Source organism: Glycine max, chromosome 20, assembly GCF_000004515.6.
Source record: "Glycine max cultivar Williams 82 chromosome 20, Glycine_max_v4.0, whole genome shotgun sequence".
Classification (NCBI taxonomy): domain Eukaryota; kingdom Viridiplantae; phylum Streptophyta; class Magnoliopsida; order Fabales; family Fabaceae; genus Glycine; species Glycine max.
The window spans coordinates 36,433,492-36,449,616 of NC_038256.2; the positions used below are offsets into that span (position 1 = coordinate 36,433,492).

The 16,125-nt window shown below is 26.7% G+C and overlaps 1 long non-coding RNA gene and 1 other non-coding gene across 2 annotated transcripts; both read left to right on the forward strand.

Moving 5' to 3' along the window:
• Positions 1 to 4,872: 4,872 nt before the first annotated feature.
• On the forward strand, positions 4,873 to 8,931 carry LOC121174288 (uncharacterized). The gene is made up of 2 exons (XR_005890278.1): positions 4,873 to 5,591; positions 6,888 to 8,931. It is a non-coding gene; the product is annotated as an uncharacterized lncRNA (long non-coding RNA).
• Positions 5,444 to 5,512, forward strand: MIR482B (microRNA MIR482b). The gene has a single exon (NR_048707.1). It is a non-coding gene; the product is annotated as a microRNA MIR482b (primary transcript).
• Positions 8,932 to 16,125: the final 7,194 nt, after the last annotated feature.

A 16,125-nucleotide genomic window follows, 5' to 3' on the forward strand; every position in this document is an offset into this window, starting at 1 on the left:
TTATGTTAGAACTAAATTGGTAGAAGATAAAATTTATAAATTTCTTAAAAGTTAAGGGTAAAATACGTAAAATTAGTTTGTTAAAAATAAAATTTAAAAAAAATTAAAGATAAAAAATGCAAGCATAAATATATACATACGCTTTAATATAAATTTATGGGTGGAATTATTTAGATGTGAAAATTTATCTCAGACTCTAGAATAAGGAGGCCATAATTATTTTCGAAAGAGGCTTTGATATTTCGCTCCAGAATCCTCACCTCCGGCACAAAATAGTCAAATATACACCAATGACGATGTACAAGGAAAGAAACTTGTATTAGGGTCATAATCTTAATGCTCATAATCATATTTAATGAGTCTTTATATATTTGAACTTAAATTTATTTTCATGTATTAATTGAATAAAATATATTTTCCATTCAATGTGTTTTTTCTAAAAATTAATAAATAAAAACGGCATTTCAGTATTAGAACTAATTGTAATAAAAAAACAAAATTATACTTTATTCAATGTATATTTTCGGTTTTTTAAAATTTTAATTGTTAATATTTAGTTTCTATAGAGTAAATGCAAAACTAAGAGTATAATTAAGTCTAAAGAAAATAAAAGAAAGATAATGAATAATGGTTTTTGTTCTTTGTTTTTTCTTTTATAATTTTTTAGCATTGTAATTTAAAAATATTTACGAAAATGGAGAAAATGAAATTTGGAATGACAATTGACGAACGAATCATTAATTTTATCCTTAAAGTACTACTTTTTCTCCTAAATGTTCCTAAAAAATTATATAAGTATAAATCATGTTAAGTAGTACTCCAAGTATTGAATTTTTTAAAACGGATTTCTGAAAGTTTTTATCTTGTTGAAGAAATTGACTTCTGAAAGTATTATCACACATCAACTTGAGGCTGCATTGATAGATATTTTTGTTTTACTATATATTTTAATACTTGACAGATTATATGTAACATTTTATTACTTTAAGGACGAGTTAAGAGAGAAAGTAATTATTTGAAAACCAATTTGACGGTTAATTCCAAAATTAATATTTAGGACACAATTTACAGTACGCTAAAGACGTGAAAATTTTGTCTTTCCTTTCATTCCACTTTTACTTCAACTGAAAATTCTGGAAAATACACGCTTTGAGTTGAAATTCGTATTACACTTCAGATTTCTACAGCAGTCTTTATTGAATGATAATTTTATTAAGGGTAAAATATATGTGTGGTACGGTAAAATTTAAAAAGTATTATTTTTGTTCTTATAAAAAAATTGTATTAATTTGATTTTTTAAAAATAAAATATATTTTTATTGATTTTCAATAATAACTCAATCAGATGATAACCTAATGTGACTAATAACTTATAAATATAATTTAATTATAAATAAATTAAATAATTTGTGAACGTTAATTTTTTTAAAATGAATTAAAAATTTCTGACAATTAAAAACTCTAAATATTATATTTTTTGTCATTTTTGATGAAATTAAGATAAAAGATAAAATAATAATGAGTTCTAGTATTTTTGAGTATATGCCTAAAAATATAAAAAAAGAAAATAATTAAATTTATTAATCATGATAAGAAATAATCTAACGGAGTTATCAACTAACAAAAATATATTTTATTTTTTGAGTGGCTAAATTAGTGCAACAAATTTTATGAGGATAATATTAATATTTTTTCAATCTTTCAGGTAACCAAAACATATTTTACTCTTTTATTAAATATAATTTCAACTATTTAAAAAAATCATTAATTTGGAAGCGGATGGGTGGTTGGTTTGAAGTGCTCGAGATTAATTGTTTTGCCATGTCTGCTTAGAGTCAATTCCATTGCGTGAAATTGAAATAGTTTTTGATTAATAATTAATTATTTTCTAAAATTAGTAAAAAAATGTTATTTTATAAAATAAGGTTTAATTTCATTTTTTCTCCATTTTTAAAAAAAATTAGTAAATTTTATCTCCAATAAATTAATTTAATGCATTTTATTCTCTATTTTTAAGAATCTTGTAAAGTTTATCATTTTACTCATAACATAATTATGTTTTTACCCTAAATTTTGATTTTCTTTGGAAAATTTTGCATCGATTTTTTTTTCTGTGAATTTTGTTCCTAACTTTTTATTTTTTATAAGTTTTATCCTTATGTTTTGTGCTTATGAATAGATAAATGATGGGATAAAATTTACAAGTTTTTTAAAAATTAAAGGTAAAACATGCCAAATTAATTTAGAGAGTAAAATTTGTCAAAAATTAAAAATATGTAAAAAATGAAATTAAGCTTTCAAATAAAAAAATTCCAAAGCCGTTAAATAATTAACAACGTGAAACAAAATATAAAAAAGAAGATGGTACGATCGGGTGGAGGAGTAAACCGGGTCCTAATAATTGTGCTATTGTTCAAGTCATTCATAAGTTTTCACTCTCGAGTTTTGGTTATTTGAAATATTAAGAGGTCCTTAACAAAAGGATATTAGACGTCACTAAAGTTAAAAGATTGTTTTTATCCCTTTTAAAAAGACATCAGAAAAATGAAATACCTAATTATAATTAAATACTTCATTTTGTTTTTGGACAACCTTACTACCCATCCTGAACTAACTCAATTAAAGCCGAGTTAATTTGGTTGGATTATTTAACAAAAAAAATAGCAAGTAAATTATTAAAAGAACATTTTTAATATAATAAGTAGTTTTTACTTTTATAATATAATGATCTAAATTGGTTTTTTTAAAGAAGCAAATTTTTATTTTTTGGAAATAAATCCTATATACTTCTTTTAAAAAATACTTTTTCTAACTTTAAACAAACTAATCTCTTATCTAATCACAATGCCAATTCAACCCAACCTAAATCAGATAACTTGTATCCAACTCAATCCAGCCATATATAAATTAAACTAAATTTAAGTCAATTCAGATAACTTTTTATCTCAGACCACTTTGAGCATCATTATCAGCGGGGTTGAGGAAGCAACGCGTCTGTGTAACAACTCCCAATGTACGTGTGTACGGATAATTGCTAGGAAGGCAACAATTGTTTCCAGAAACAACATTGCTATCCAATAATATCCATAACAAATTTAATTGAAAAAACTAAAAATGATCATTACAATATTATTTTTATGCATTTTAAAATTAAAGCATACTGTTCTACCCGTTAGAAATTTGCAATATAAATAGAGTGTAACGTGAGTTTTTTTACACAACCAAAATTTGTAAAACTTATCTCATCTATTCTCAGAAATTCACAATTTCAAATTTGAATTATTTTCATTCCAATGATCTAAATCAAAATTCTCTGTGACTTAATTAATAAAATTAGTTATTATTTTAATTATATAATTTTATTATTTTAATTATTATCTTTTATGTTATGCTATTTGTGTGAAGTTAGTTACTTTCATCATTTTAAATAAAATATAATTTAATTATGAATATATGTTATATTTGATTTTTAAATTTGAAAATTTTTAACATCTGCAAAATATTTATCATGATAATGCGCTACATTTTTTCTTAATTTAAAAGGTTTAATTAATTTATTAATAATATAATTATAAATTAATAAAAAAATTATTAATAAAATATAACGATAAAAGTTTTTTTTGGTGGATCCATTGGAAGAACAAAAGAGAATTGTTCTATTGTAGAGATTTATTGCATGGAATTGCTTGTATTGGAAAAAATAAAACATTGCATGGAATTGCTTGTATTGGAAAAAAATATAAATGATAAATGTATATACGTGGGTCCCATTAGAAGTAAGTATTTGTGAGTTGATGTAACGTGGATGTTCTTAGATTCTTAGAGCATCCAAAGCAACTCCCCCGATGAAGCTATGCACCCGTCAAGCACCCTCCTATTGCAAGCTCCACGACGGGATGACGTTGGTGGTACAATTTAATTTGATTTTTAGATAAAAGGTCATCTAAATTAAATATAAAATAAAGATATAATTTAATTTAATTTGATTTAAATATAATATTAAATTTTAATCAAATTTTCGTGGTTTGATTCAATTCGATTTAATAATTTTTTTATTATTCTAATTTAAAATATATCAACTAAATTTACATAATTTTTATGTTATATTATTATAAAATGAATTTTATTTTTTTATATTAAATTTTGTTTAACATATTTTAATTAAATTATTGTCATTTTCATTTAACATTATTATAAAATGGTATTATCAACTTTTTTTTATAATAATTTATGATTTATTTGATATTACATTCTTTTTAATATATGAAAATAAAATATACATCTTCAATATAAAATAAAAAATAATAATAAATTATTTAATATTTATTATTAATTATCATAATAAAAATTAATATAATTATAACATACGATTTATTTAATTTTTATAACATGATAAAAAATCGAATCAAATCACAAAAAATATAAGAATTTTTATTTTGTGAATTTTGATTTAAACAATTTTTTTAATCAATTCAACGGTTTACAAACAGTTTGTTTTGATTTTTAACACCCCTGCAAGCGCATATGGAATTGTGCCAAGGAAGCACTAGTTGCTTTTTGAAGCATTGGTGCTTTAGACTTTAAAAAATAAAAACAAACTTTTTTATTATTAAAATACTTTTTAGTTATGTAATTTTTATTATGTTATTAGTGTCTTCTATATTGTGTTATTTATATGAGTTTAGTTATTTTTATCATTTTAAATAAAATATACTTAATTATGTTTTTATTTTTATTTTTTATTGTGGAAAAAAATATTTTACATAATAATCGTCCAAAAAATTAATTTTTAAATAACATAATTATAAATTAATAAATAAGTATAATAATGTAAACTTTTTGGTGTAACCCATCCAAAAGAATTGTTCTATTCTAAAAATTTAGTACTTAGATATACTTGTATTAAAAAAAATATCTACAAGTGGATCTCATTAGTAGCATCCAAAGAGGATTGTTTCATTGAAGATGCTCTTACACTCCCTGTTTACCGTTACCATTGACCAAGTGAGGACTGTACATTTACCACCCTATTGGGAAATGGGAATAGTATAAAATTTAGAAGTGATAAAAGGAAGTGGGCCGTGGTAGGTAATAATAGAGTAGGTAGGGGAGACAGTGAGGGTCCATGATCGGATATGATTCCATTTCCTCTGCCAACAACTTTTGTCCACATCCTATGTCACGAATCTCATCATACTCACCATTTTGATTCCACTTTTGCACTATTATTCAATAAGTAGCATATTGAGAGGCTCCTTTACCTTTATCCACCCTTTCTTGTATTATAATTACATCTTATACCACCAACTACCCCATTAAACTTCAAATCAAAAGGCTTCCTTCCGTGTGAATTGAGACATGAACATTGAAGAGGAAAAGAAGCATTCTCCAGAGCCAGAGAAAAAGAGAGAGGAAAAGGGAGACAAAATTGGGGGAAGGCATGGGTATGGGGGGATTGGGAAGGAATATCCATAAGCAAAATATGCTATTTCTTCCCTACACCTCCCATACCACTGTTTTTCCTCTCTTTCTCCCCCTTCCCTTCCTTTCTGCTGCCTTTCTATATCAAACCTCCTTCTCATCTCTTCATGGTAATGGTATCTCTCTTTTTTGCCTTTCACTAAACATATGTTTCTGCATGCTAGCTGTATTGTATTATGTTGTGAGATTTTACATTTTAATTTACCATTTTTCTTCTAGGAGAAAAAAATACGCTATGAATTATTTATCAAATTTGGACTGTGTTGATGTCGTGAATTTTAACTTTGTTAACAAAATATAGCCAGGAGTAATTTATTTTTAATCTAATTTTGAAAGATTTAACAATTTTGTAATAAGAACCATAAAAGAAAGTATCTCCCATTTTGCAAGTTTTGAGATGGAAACAAGTTTGGTACAAAATCTTAGAAAACAAATTATACTAACATGAAAAAACTCACTTGTCTAGATCTGATCACATTATTATAACTACAGAGAATACCACCTTTTCAGAACATGAAAAAACCAAAGATAGTTGTTAGTGATTGGAGTTTTGCAGGCTACATCTTGATTGGATGGAAGATTTTTTTTCTTCGGCGAAATAATTATTCTTTCATCCTTTAATTGGCCGAAAAATCCTGCAACTAAAATGGTCGGCAATAACTTCGAAAATTGTTTGCTATGCAGTAACAACCATATATATGTTGAAGAAAATTCATAGTATTTTACACAGTTGACCATTTATGATTTTATGTTCCATACACTAATGTTAATTGCTCTAAACTTTTAAAGTTTAGATCTTTCTCTTCAACCAACAAATCTGGTATTATCACTTTCTGATAATAAAGTTTTGTTGAATTTTTCTTATTTGAAGTTTGGTTAATATTAGATTAATTTTCGCCACATTTTTTATATTCTTTATTTGATTCAACTGGCCTTATTACGTTTGTCTTTATGAGTTATGACTAATCTTTTATTAGACTGTTTGGATCTTTTAGACTGTCCTATTAAGAACAATTGTTTTAAATAGTTTTTTTAGTCACTGTAATTAAAATCTTTGGTTTCTTGGTGGAACTCCAAAGTATCCAACAAGTTTTGGTCTTTTGGTCGGGTTATGAGATTAATCACACTTAAAATTTCTCACCCCTTAGGAATGTATTATGTGGGTATCCAACCTAGGTTTTCTTGCAAAAACTTTGTTATCAATTAAGTTACATCCATCAGGTAGTTTTCATTAACGATAACAAGTAAAACTTACAATAATAATAAAAAACTGAACAAAGATCCACATCCCCTTATGCACATTTTACCACAGTCTAATATCCTATATACTAATATACTATCAAGCAAAACATCTCTCTAATGCTAAATTGATCACTTCTTTTTTCTTTTTTTCCCAATGCATGCAGACTGCTTTTATAACTGATAGCACCCTACTTTTGAAGCTACTAGGGGTTTGACCTGAGGCTTATCATAGACAGAATTGTATTTCCCAGTTTCTGGTACATGACTATAACTAAACTCTTTTCATTGAGTAGAACTAGACGTAGTAACTACTCATAATCGCACAAGCATAGAACCACCCTGGCACAAAAGCATGTAACAAGTTTGGCATTGCTTTCCATTAGCAAATAAAAAAGACAGACTTGGAATTGGCAATCCCAAACCAACACATGATAAAATTTCACCTGCATGGAATGCATATAGATAAACAATGAATGGCTGGAGAGTTCATGTATAGTTCTAATCATTTAACATCCCCACTGACTATTACTGTTGGTTTTTAACACATAAAATTCAAGAGCATATCTTAAGTTGACTTGGGATTGGCCCAGTCCAGTGGAAATAATTGTAGTTCCTAGTTCCAACTTTGAAAATATTGGGTTACTACTTACTAAGAACTTGTTAACGGTTAACTTCACAAGCCACCATGATGAATCACCTCAAGGTAGAAGAAAGTTGTGCAGTAAATAGGCCTTACAATAGCCACAACCTGTAAGGTACTAATTACTCTGACTAGTGATTACTGATAACTATTTGCATATGGAAATTAAGATTAGTGGACACATTTATGCTATATGTAGCCTGTGGTTTATGATTTGCGTTAGTGAACCAAGAAGGACATTTGTAAAGCAGACTATAAAAATTCAAGAAGGGATTTAAAACGAAACAACGATTCAATCAATGAAACTATCTGAATTGCCAGGCAGAGAAGTTATGCAATCAATAAAACTATCTGATAGTTAGAGAGATTAATTGTAGGAAATGGAACATGTATTCAGATTGTAAGCAATGTGTTAATCAAAGTACTTTTCCCCAAAATGAATTTATTTTTCATTCAATCATGAACAGTTTAATATCGGAAATCAAGCATATGAATGTAGCAGAGACAGTAATCTAACAAATGCAACATGATTTTGAGGAAGTGAAATACCAATTGAGAAGGCTGGCAGCTTTAACTAAGAAAAAGAGAATGACGACAAGTAGCAATACCACATTGGCCACGAAGGACAAGAATTGTAACCGGCTCCATGCCAATTCTACCGCAACACCACATCAACAACTATCACACATCAAATAAAATAAAAAAAGAATCAGATATTCTTTGTTACTAGATTATACATCAAATTCCAGAGATTGAACGAAATCAGAGAGGGGGAGAGAGAGCCTAAGCAAATTATGGGGAAAAGAAAGGAAAAAACGGACTGCTCACAAACAATAAGAAATCAAGTATTGATTAGGGAGAATAAGGATCACACCACAAACTGGTTGCAAATCCAATAAAAAAATGAGAATCAGGGATGAACACGTGTTCACAAAGCATAGAACACAAACTGGAATTCAAAATCTATGTATTCAAAATGAACTAGAAAACACGCTAAATGAATTCAAAAACAAAACCTAAGTTACCAGAACTTTGCGATTGATCACACGATGTGGTTTGCCATTGCAACACATTCAAAAGGATAGAGCTAATACGAAGCTTCGTCTCAGTGATTCGCCTGAGATAGCTAGCGACAACGTTGATGAATTTGTTCTTCTCATTCTTACTGCAATAAATAACACGAATTAGATTTCAATTGAAGCTCACAAAAATCCTTTCACAGATTCATGCGAAAACGGAAACGAACATCAAAGTGAATGAAAAAAAAATTTAAGAAAACAAGACGAATCCTTAGATGAAGAAGGTTCCAAGTGAACCGTGAAAGGGAAAGGATAGCGAGAAGAACACAAGGAACTATACGAAGAATGAGAATGGGGGCAAAAGTTAGAGTGAGAGATTTGTGTAGAGAAATAAAATGGTGCAATAGACGTAGGCACTATGTAACGGAAAAATACTTAAAACATTTTTGTAGCGTTCATGTAGTGTTTGGTAGGAAAAAAAAGAAAAATAAATGAAATTGAGAAGAAGTATTTAAATTAAACAAATATATGAAAGTATGAGATTCATCTTGAAATTTTGAATTTTTTTTTTCATTTTCATTTTTCTTTCCTCACCAACCGAACATGGTCTTTAAGTTTTCAAATATTTAAAAATTTTAAAAAAATATATGATATCTCATTTTTGTAACATTTAGTTTATAAATGTTGCAATATTGTCTGTTAATTGGTAACATTTTAAACAATGTAAGTTAACTAAACGATGCTAAAAGCTATCAATGTAGTAGTGTTAGTTTCTACTTCCTGGTAGAAATTCTTGAAATTTGTTGAGTCTTATATTGCTTAGACACATAAGATTTGAAGAGCTGAATTCAAAGTTTAGAGAATCACTAAAACATATCCTATATGAAGATTTTTATGGGTTCTAGCCTAATTGGCTAAAAATTCTCTTCATAAGAGATGGAATTCATCACCCCTCTCAGGCTCTAAAGGGATATTATTTTCTGCAGTTCTAATAGTGTAATAAGAATTGCACAAACGATTTTCTTTAGGTTTGTATAACTGTTTTTGAATATTTAAGGAACTTCCTAGTTACCAACATCTTGATTGATATCTTTGAAGCAAATTTTCTTCATCCAACATAATGTGTTTTGGAGTTATTTCTCAATATTCAGGAAAGATAAAAGAAGGCGAGGATGGGTGTGATGCAAAGGATTTGAAGGAGAATCGTGAAAAACAAGCTTGGAATTTTTTTTGACATATTCATATTTGTATATATCTGACATCAATAACATCATTTGATTTCATAAAAGAATATTATTTTAAAATAACATTTATCTATTGAATTTGATTTTGAAATTTTAGGTAGATGATGCTCACCTAGATCATCACCTTTGATTTTATCCATAACCATTTTGTATTTTTCAGTTTAGAAAAAAAAAAAATACTATATGATCAAGTATAAACTAGAAAACTTGAAAGGAAGATTAAATAAAACAAGATGTCAATTTTATTTCAATAATAGAGTGCCACTAGCTTTTTAGGCTCTGGTATAATAAAAGCAACCTTTATAAATAGCATAATTAAGTATCCAAGCCAGTATGCTATTTTTCTCCTTTGTTTATACTTTGTGGAATTTCCTATTAACTTTGGAGTTGGAATTTCCCTATGCAAACAGCCTTATTGGCCACCTAAGAAATTAAACCACCAAATTCTCATACACCAAAAGGCAGAACCCAGCTAGTCTTGTATAATTCGAGACACTTATAGAATTGACGTATAAATCAACTTGCATAAAATCTAAATATAATTTTAACATTAACAAAAAATTCTCTTTTTTTTAATTAATAACTTAAAATTTTACCAACGTTTAATTTAATATTTAATGAACCAAAATTTGAAACAATAAAATTATTTTTAACATAATGGATCTGTCACAACTACAAATCTGCAGACTACAACCACCAATCTGCATCACAAACCTGCAGGAAATCTTCGACTAACTAAAGAGAGCACAAAACATACACCAAAACCCAACCACATACACCTACAGATACATTGTCTAAGGAAGACATTTCCTCAATTTCATGTAACCAAATATACCTATAGATACAGTGTCTAAGGAGGACATTTCCTCAATTTCATGTTAATTGACCGAGGTATTGAAGTTAATATTGAAAATTAAGCATAAGGCAATCTTGCAAAATCAAAAGCCCTAAAGCAACCAAATTAGTCTAGACTCCAGAGGGGTAGTCAGGTGCACATGGCTCTGCCTATATATTCTTATCAAAGTGTGGCGATAGACTACAACCATTATTCCAATACATTAAAGAGGGCCAAAAGTTCCAGTGGACACACGTGTGCGAATTAAGCATTAAGCAATACAAGTAAGTATTTGATCTTCAAGTCCAATAGCAGCCTGTGCCCAGCCGAAATATTGACATTATAACTAATCATTAATGAAACAACAATCAATGTAACTTTGGTGCTGGAAATAGAAGGCATATTATTTCACAAGCTGAGCTCTATAGGGTTTGAAGATCATATATAAGAATGTTACACTCGACCGAGTAATGACAGCTTGTTGACTCCAGTTCTACTTCAATTCCAAAGCCAACAACTTAATTATAATTAAAACAAATCAACAATCAGACAAATCCTTCACAAACCAAAGATCTAGGTTGAATGATTAACTGGGCAATCGAACTACCAGAGTTTACGGTGTGTTGGGGGTGGGGGTTGTATCATGTGAGAGAAGTAAATATGAATCATGCAACCATATATGACTATGGATGATTAAATTGAAAAAATATTTAATGATCACATAATTACATAAAAGGTCACATGTTAACAAGTTGGTTATGATTGTCTCATCAAACATTCAATCCGTTATTGGTAATTGGTGCCTAAGATGTTTAACCATTTTTTTGTTTGTATTTGTAGATAAATAAGCGAGTTCGAGATATAAGATTGATCTAATAGTTAAGAAAAAAAAAAGAAAAAGATTATGTATAAATGGAAGACTAAAATTATTAATAATCGGTTGGAATATAACCATTTTTTCCCCTTTCACACGTATCTGTCTCTAGAAATAATTTTATTTGAAGTACTGTTAAATATTAAACTCGGATACTTGTTTTAGTGGAAAATCATATTTTGTTCACGGCATTGTAAGAATAAATATAGTCGGTTAGATTCAACTCTGTTGATTAATTTAAATATTTATTACAATAATAGTTAAAAATTAAGTAAAGAGTATAAAGTTTGTGATAAATTGATAATACTTTGAAAAGCTCAAAGTTTAGGAAGTTTATATTTTTCCTTCATAATTAATATTACGACAAATTTTACCATGCATAGTTGCATACACATTTTAAAGTATATCAATATCCTTATTGAGTAAAACAATAAATTATAAACACACCCACTTATAATAATATTTACTTTAATTTATGAATAATATGAAACTGATTGTATACCAGAGTTGTTTAACTTTAAGATTTTGTTCTTTTTTACTTGTTACATAAAAATGACCTACAGTTACTTTTGTTGTCCATTCCATTTACATTTGCATATTTTTTCATGTTTAATAAAATATTGAATTTAAAATACTACTGGTAGTACTATTAAAATTAAATTTTAACTCATTTATACATGATGTGATTTTAATGTATCAATAATTATTTTTTAATAATTTAGGATAAAAAATTAACAATACCCTCCTAATATTTAAGGTACGCACCAAGCAATCACCTAATTTAAAAGACTGTTGTAAACATTCGCCATTTCCTCCTCATCCTATTATTATGATTATTGTTGGGTAAATAGAAAAATTAAATTACTCCCCAGAAATTATATTATTGGTCATATGTACTTATCACGATGATGAAATTACATCTAAAATTAATTAGGGAGGGATAACAACACACACCAGTTTATTAACAAATAGTAATTTATACTAGTTTGCTAACATACTAAGAAATAAGTGAATGTATATTGATAAATCCCACAAACATTTACTAATATACATCACTTGTATCTTATAAAGAGTAAGATAGTAAGGAATAGATAAATATAATTATATATATATATATATATATATATATATATATATATATATCAAAATTTATTTTAGCTTTATGTTATCACTTAAATATTTTATGGATCCAATTAGCTATCTTGTTAAATACATTGGATAGTGATTAAATCAAATTATATGTAGGTTGGTAAGAGGTGTGATGACATTGGATTCACGGCTAAAAAGGATCCAAATTTTTAAAAGATTATACTTTTGTAATTTTTTATATTATTATGTATTGTTTTATAAATAAATTGAAATTGTTATTTATTTTATGTCTCTTATTTTATTCAAATGAAAATGTGACATGTAATTAAAAAAATGACACTCTTTTAATTAAATTTTCTAACATGTAACTTTAATATGAAACAATATTTTTTAATGATAGATGATAATGACGGAATAAAAGAACTTTTTTGGTGGGATCAAATATAACCAATAAATTAAATCATAAATATAACTAATATTTTTTAATATATATATATATGGAAATTTATCTAAACTTAGATAAAATTTGAGGGAAGTGTGAATTGATTTAAAAAAAATACAATATCATTTCTTTTAAATCATTTTGACGTGACTAGGATCATAAGAGTCAAATTTGTCTTTATATTTTTGTTTATTTTGTCTATTTTATATATAAATATTTATATTATGTAATATTTTTAGAAATATAAATTGAATAATAGACCGTAACATAAAATTTAATTAAATAAAAAATATGATAAATATTTTCAAATTTATTAAAATTATATTATTTATTTAGTGAAATAAAATGTATAATTTTTTATGATATCAGTACCTATTTTTAAATACTTTTAAATATAAGAAAATGTTATTTATTAAATAAAATTCAAAACATGCCCTGATTATATATCTTCAAACTTCAAATTGCTTTAGAAAAAATAAAGTTTTCTTCATAGTTTACCAAACAAGAGTATATTTGACCTAACTTGCTAAATTAGATGGTGATTAAACATAAAATTTTGTTCAAACCAATAGAAAACCCAGAAGGCGATCGAAAGTAATAACCCTGGCAATTATTTAAAACGACCCAATGGCTTACTTAGGATTGTGTAATGTGTCTGGAAACACCAAGCTCAAATAACAAAACTCAAAAGCAGAGGTTTGAGTTCTGGATTAACATGAATTAATGCATGGACACATGATTATTAACACAGGGTCCATCCAGAAAAAAGGAGGATAAAAACGAAGAGAGAGCACAGTGAAAAAAGGAAGGGGCAAAAGCAGAATTCACCACCATTAATTAGGAAAGGTAAAAAGCGAAGATGGAGGACAGCATCGTTTTGCTTTGTGCATGCTGGATCCAATGCGTTGCGTTGGGTAGAAAACATAAATGGGACCCACCACTGTTGCCTCAGATACACTCTCGAGGCCTCACGCGCCGCTCTTTGTACTCCCTTCTTCGGACACACAACGCACGTCCTTTGTGCAACCATTTTCCTTTTTCCTTTTTCCTTTTCTTACCCGCCATCCACTATCCAATCATTTTAATTTATCTCCCTTCTTTTTTTATTTTGTAGGTGAACATCATTTACTATTTTTTAATTAATATATTAAAAAAATTATTTATTGATGAGCAAATAAATTTAACGTTAAGGCTAATTGTTTCTATTGTCATAACTTTTATGTAACGGAAAATATATAATTATTAGTATAAACGAAGTAACTATACAATAATAATATCCTGTACCATGCAAATATTCTGTTTTGATAATATTTATTAATATAATTGTTTACTAGTATATCATATTATTAGCGTCAACTTATAATATTTATACTAATCATTTCTTCTTCTTTTTGTTAAACAAAAGTTGTATCAATAGAAATTTATTCAATGTTAAACCATTAATATGTGATATTTTATGAAATGATATAATTAATATTCAACTTTTAATAAGTTTTTTGGTTTTCTTCTTGGTTAGTAATTCATTTTTCTTTTTACTGTTAGCATATGCAGAACTGAGATCCTGAGATATTTGGTGCATGCCCTAGGTGAACCAAAAAATATGCTCTTATAATCCTTTAAATATTATTATTCTTGTAATTTTTTTTACAAAACTCATTAATAATTTTTTCATAACTAAGATTCTTTATAAATTTTTTTGATAGAAATTAAAACAAAACTTTTTAATCTAACCTGTGATCGCACATAGAATTTAATATTTCCAATTTTAATAAAAAAATTAGTAGATACGATAATATGAAAAATTAATATTATTATATAAATTGTACATGCATTAACAATTTTAAAGACCATGATATCGTAAAGTTGATTCAGTTGTTAACAGTTTTTTAACGACTTTTAATTCTTTAAATAAAATTAATTTCACCTTCAAGATCATAAAAATTATCATATTTTATAGAAATTTAAATTTTAATATTTATATAAATTAAATAAAAAATTTGGTGTCCCTCTAGATATGAAAACTTGGGCAACCATCCATCTTAACCTTGCTCGGCATACCACTGATTATATGTTAAAAAAAAACTCCTATATAATACTAGTAAATCATATATGCACAGAAAAGAAAGAAGATGATCATACCGTTCGAGCATATTCAATTATTAACCACAAATTTGTTGCAACTGGAGTATAATGCATGTCTACAATTTTCATTCGGATAAATCTAAATTGGTGATTAAAAGTCAAGCCCAGCCAGAGGAATTAAAACGTAAAGGTGAGACAGCAAAACTGGAGAGTCTTGTAGTGTAAGAGGTGGTCTAGTATCAAAGTCATTGCTGCACCTTTTTAATTAAGGGGATAATAAAACACACACAATTTGATCAAATCCAAAGCTGATTTGGACCAAAGGATTGGCTCTCCTAGTTTGTTGTTTTGATCATTTTGTTCTTTCCACCGAATTTCCAATGATCAGATAGAGTGGATAGAATTTAGTATACTTTCCTTCATGCACATTTTTTAAAATCTATTTATCTAAATATAATATAAAAATTATTTTATTGTACATGTTATTTTTTTATTTATTTTCTTATTATTTCATTTATTTATTTATTAATTTTTAATTCTCTCTCTCTCACACACACAAACACTTATAATTAAGTTTTTGTGAAGTTATTTTTTATTTTTCAAATAAATAGAAATTAAAATTATGTTAAATTTTAGTAAATTATAAAACATTTTATTACATAAGGTAATCTTAAATAAATTAAATACTAATGTATTATCATTAAATATTTATTTATTTATAAATTCTATTGTTTTGTGAGTAACACTGAAATTAACGTTTGAGTAATATTATTTGATTTGAATTTTAAATGCCATGTTAATAATATATTTTAAATTTATTTGAATTAAATTTTAATATTTTAACAAGAAATAAATTATTTTATTTGATAGAATAATAAATTTTCAATGAATAAACTAAAAAAATGAAATTTAAATCTTTGAAGTTAATTAAATTAACGTTCTTAGATGCTTAAATTTATCTATCAGAATTAGCCTTTGAAAAATTGTAGATAGTTAAACTCTAAAAATACTATATTAATTTCTTAAATTAAATAATTAATTTAAAATAAAAAATAAATAATGACTTTGAAAAACTAAAAAGAATAGTTAAAGATCAAAACGATGTTATACTAACATAATCTTATTTTATATTTTAAGAAAAAAAATGCTAAAAATACAATTAAGATTTAGTTAAATA